Genomic DNA, 5106 nt, shown 5'->3' with positions numbered 1-5106 from the left:
CGTGAAACAGGTGTGATAGCTTCACCATCTGTGTATAGATGTACCTCTTTTCGGATGATGGTAGAGGAGTTCAGCCTGAAAGAAAAGACAATGAGAAAATGCAGGAGGCTGTAACGGCAGGCAGGCCCGATGGTCGGAATGGTGATGCAGGGCAGAATTTTGGCGGGAGCAAAGGTGGGGTGGGTTAAGGGGGAGGTGTCGTCGGGGGAGAGGGGTAGCGGGCAGGCGGAGGTTCCCGGGCTGGTGGGATGTCAGTGTACCGCCAGGCAGCGGAGGGTTAGTGTCTCGATCTCTCGTGTCGACACCACCGACGCCACACACCCCAGCCACCACCACCCCCATGCAGTACGGAATTGACTTTATCTCATCGTCTGCTCGTGGCATTATAGGTTTATTTTACCGGTAACGCGGACGTGTGTATAGTGTCGGGAACTTGGGAGGGAAAAGGAGCGTGCTGAGAAATACGTGAAAAGTTTTAAGTGAAAGTAAACGAATTTACTCGCAAGACGAACATGACATTGTACTCATATTGAAACAGGTGCGGAAGAGGCGAAGGACATTACTGAATCAGGTGAGGGGCAAGTTGGAAACTACAACATGAGAAATGCAAAAGAACTTTAGTCAGTGAGAAAAAAAGATTTACATACTGAGTGGGGGGAAAGCGAGCGAGTTTTCCCCCAGCGTATGGGGGTGTGCTGCTGGAGGCGATCAGCTGATCCCAGAAGGCACTATGTACATGTGGATCTTGCTGGAGTTCCTTTTGGGAGATATTTATATGACGGGATGGCCTTCCCAGGCAGTTTTGTTATTTTTGCGTAAAATTCCTGGATAAAACATGGATGTTCCAAGTTTACTGTGTCTCATTGATAGCTTAGACGTGAATAGCTCCTGGCCTAGATTATAATGTTTCACAGTCGAATTATATAGTTTTTTTTTTTTTGTTTTTAAAGTAAAGATGGATTGTTCCGTATATTATCTCTGTAACAGTCATTAGGATAGTTTGTTTCCAGTAAAGATTGTTCACTTAAGTGATCTATTTTAAGGATAGCTTTATTTTTTTTTTTTTTTTAGACTAGATTGAGAATAATTGATACATTTAGAAGTGAAAGTACGACATGCAGCCAGGAATGTGAATGTGTTCTTGAGTTAAGACATGAATCCGGTATGAAGCTAACTGCCGTTGGGTATCCAGAATTGGTCCAGCCCTTGTGTCTTAACTCTCCTATGATATACTGGATTTGAGTAGCATTTCTTGTGTACACCAGGGATGAAGAAAGTGATGCCGTAGGCTCATATCTCAAGGTGGGAAATGCAAAAGTTAATGCATAAACATAGACTGGATTAGTGCCATGAATTGACGCAAATGAAGGTTGAACTATGCAGTGAATATAGTTTTTTTTTTTTATTTTCCAAAAGAAGGAACAGAGAAGGGGGCCAGGTAAGGATATTCCCTCAAAGGTCCAGTCCTCTGTTCTTAACGCTACCTTGCTAACGCGGGAAATGGCAAATAGTATGACGTGCTGTCAGTGGATTGAATCAAGGCATGTGAAGCGTCTGGGGTAAACCATGGAAAGCTGTGTAGGTATGTATATTTGCGTGTGTGGACGTATGTATAAACATGTGTATGGGGGTGGGTTGGGCCATTTCTTTCGTCTGTTTCCTTGCGCTACCTCGCAAACGCGGGAGACAGCGACAAAGTATAATAATAATAATAAAAAAAATATATATATATATATATATATATATATATATATATATATATATATATATTATATATATATTTATATATTTATATATATATTTACAAGAGACTTCTTAATAGTATGGAAATAAAGTATTTAGAGTAGCAAAGGCCACTGCTGGAGTAAATATGTCAAGAGTATTAGGGTAAATTCGGGGTCGGGAAGACATCACAACTCAGGAATTATTTTGGAGAAAACCCGAGGATGATCGAAGTTGTAGCGCAGCAGAGGGGAAGGCGGCGCCTGAGAGAAACCTTGTGGACATTGTGTAGCAGAGATGATGTTAGGGAAACTGCGGATGTGAGAGTTTCTTAAACGGCACTAGTTAGAACGGTCATGTTTGCGTGTGCACTGGTAGTTCCTCCCCCCCCCCCCCTAAAGTGATTTGCATATATTGTTTCTCAAGTCTTGTACACGTTTCTGTTGGATAGCGACTCCACCCGAGACAGAAAATGAGGAGTGATGAACCAAAAGCCTTTTGAGAAGGCCCGGTTGTGATAACATACACGAGAAATTAACGGACTTGAAAGTATTGAACCCTGTGATTCGAAACCAAGGACCTGAGGAAGCACCCGGCATATAGTGAAACGGATAGCGTGCCGAAATAGACTTCGTACTGAGGTAAAGATCTAAAAGGGGATTTCAACATTGGACGAGATTCAAGAGGAATTGGCGGGGATTTTTTAAGCCTCTGGCGCAAGCGGTGTTTACGCGGTACCTCCCCGAGCCACCGCTAGAGGGCCGGTGGGATTTTGCCCGCCCGCTCCACCAACGTCATGTGTTTGTAAGGTAAGATAATATTAAGAGAAGAATATTTGGACATTGGTAGATTCAGATATGATGTGTATTTGACCATAAAGGGAAATCAGTCATCAATATATGCTTGTGGAATTTGAATTGGTTTCATTGTTATTCATTGGCAGTTGGGCCGGCGCGACATTCAACCATAGTTGTCGTCGGTAATTACAGGAAGGTATGGTACTCTGTAACTGCCGTGGTTTAATGGGTTTTGAAGGTAGTTAATTGTCATAGGTAATTACAGGAAGGTATGGTACTCTATGACTGCCGTGGTTTAATGGGTTTTGAATTTGTGGTGTACAGTTGACCTAGATATGCCCTGAATATTTGTAAAAGACAAAGTGTTACCAAGGATGGTATGTATCAGATCTAATTGACAGTTATATAACTTATGAGGAGTGTGTGTGTGTGTGTGTGTGTGTGTAGGGAGGGGCTTTGGAAGTAGATGAGGACTTGGGGGAACTATCCAGACGTGTCCCATCATTTCGGCTGAGGTTGCTTTCCCCCCTAAAAACTACATATTTACCCCCCCCCTTCCCCCTCCTCAGAATTCTGAACGTGATTCGTACGTTACGGACACAAACAACAGACATGTAAGTCTGGACAGTTGTGGTAGGTGATTATAGAGTTGCCACAGCGCCTACGTAGATAGGACGAGACAATCCCTTCCTGTTGTTGACCTTGTTTGGTTAACAGAATGACCCGATGAAGATGAGCGATTCTTAACCCTGTGGTGGAAGACTTGCTTGGTCAAGTGGTGTAGAACCGCTTTTTTTTTTTTTTTTTTTTTTAATGGGCCGGCCGACTGAAAGGTTTTCCTACTAGTTTGGTGATTAGGTTGAGCGTAGGACAGTTAGGAGTGGAGTTGAGCTTGCGCTTTGTGGTAGAACCTGCGCTTTGCATTAGAACCTGCGCTTTATGGTAGAACCTGCACTTTGTAGTAGAACCTGCGTTTTATGGTAGAACCTGCGCTTTATAGTAGAACCTGTGCTTTGTAGTAGAACCTGCGTTTTATGGTAGAACCTGCGCGTTATGGTAGAACTTACGCTTTATAGTGGAACCTGCGCTTTATAGTAGAACCTGCGCTTTATAGTAGAACCTGCGCTTTATAGTAGAACCTGCGCTTTATAGTGGAACCTGCGCTTTATAGTAGAACCTGCGCTTTATAGTAGAACCTGCTCTTTGTAGTAGAACCTGCGCTTTATAGTAGAACCTGCGCTTTATAGTAGAACCTGCACTTTGTAGTAGAACCTGCGCTTTATTGTAGAACCTGCGCCTTATAGTCGAGGTGCTGCGTTAGAGGATAGGTCAAGTGTACCGCAAGATGTTTGCTGTTTAAAGACTTCGAATAAGATAACGTGAAACGAATATTCGAATAAGATAACGTGAAACGAATATTCGAATAAGATAACGTGAAACGAATATTCGAATAAGATAACGTGAAACGAATATTCGAATAAGATAACGTGAAACGAATATTCGAATAAGATAACGTGAAACGAATATTCGAATAAGATAACGTGAAACGAATATTCGAATAAGATAACGTGAAACGAATATTCGAATAAGATAACGTGAAACGAATATTCGAATAAGATAACGTGAAACGAATATTTTCTTTTTTTCCTGCTTGTTGGTAGGGACCGTATTATCCATGAGCGTGTATTTTCATGTATCTTGAACACTTGAATAAGGTGTTCATCGTCTTTGATGTAACTAAATGTGGTTTGAACATGACGATGATGATGATGTAAGACGATTGACCGAAGGCAGTAACTGATCACGCGAGGGTGGGTTCTTTCGGACAGCCTGGGTACAAGCGACTGCAAACACGTTTGCGATGCTTTGGGTGTGAATGAGACCAAACACGTGAATGATATTGTGATGCCTGGATGTCCAAGGATGATGGCTCCCTTTTTTTCTTTGGTATAGGCGATCTAATGGTCTTCTCAGTCCTCATAGAATGATATAGTGGACCCAAAGGTGTGTCACTGGGGTACTATACAATTCTGGCGTGTTGGTAAAACAGACGGGACCAGCCTAGCTCCAACGGTAATTCATCCATGGCAAGCCGGGCTACGAACCCACCTTGGGCATTTAGATCATAATTGTACCTCATAACCATGGAGTGAGACATATTGGATAGTGTTTCTCAAAATGTTTTTTCTTTGTGTGTTGGTCCGGAGTTTGGTGTTGTACGTCCACACACACAGTTTATCACGATTACGTATATTAAGACAAAGGGAGCCCCCTGGAGTGTTTACAGTCTCTTCCCATACGAGACAAAAGAGATGATTACACACACACACACACACACACACACACAGTTACTGGCCCGACACATGGCTGACTAGTTACACTGACTGATGGTGTCCGATTCATGTGAATATCTGCTACTTGCGTTAAGAAAAATGTTGCTACGCTCTCTCTTGCTTCGCGTTCGTATCAGTAATCCTCATAGTAGAATCGTCGACGTTATTGCGAATTTCGTCTAGATTTATGTGGACGTTTGCCAGGTGGATGTGTCTTCAGGAGGCAAGAAGGAGAAACAAGAGAAGATATGGTG

The 5106-nt window shown here is 42.7% G+C and overlaps 1 protein-coding gene across 3 annotated transcripts in view; it reads left to right on the top strand.

The window, feature by feature from the left end:
• The first annotated feature begins 261 nt into the window (after positions 1 to 261).
• The window catches only part of LOC139761083 (uncharacterized), a 160926-nt gene continuing 156081 nt past the window's right edge, over positions 262 to 5106 (top strand). For all 3 annotated transcript variants that reach the window (XM_071684929.1, XM_071684927.1, XM_071684926.1), the window contains exons 1-2: positions 262 to 345; positions 2174 to 2531. The gene's annotated coding sequence lies outside the window, so the exon portion shown is untranslated. The remainder of the gene's footprint in view (positions 346 to 2173; positions 2532 to 5106) is intronic.

This window comes from Panulirus ornatus, chromosome 39 (genome assembly GCF_036320965.1).
Source record: "Panulirus ornatus isolate Po-2019 chromosome 39, ASM3632096v1, whole genome shotgun sequence".
Classification (NCBI taxonomy): Eukaryota; Metazoa; Arthropoda; class Malacostraca; order Decapoda; family Palinuridae; genus Panulirus; species Panulirus ornatus.
The sequence above is the reverse complement of the archived record's forward strand: the minus strand, read 5'-3'. Positions and strand labels throughout refer to the sequence as shown.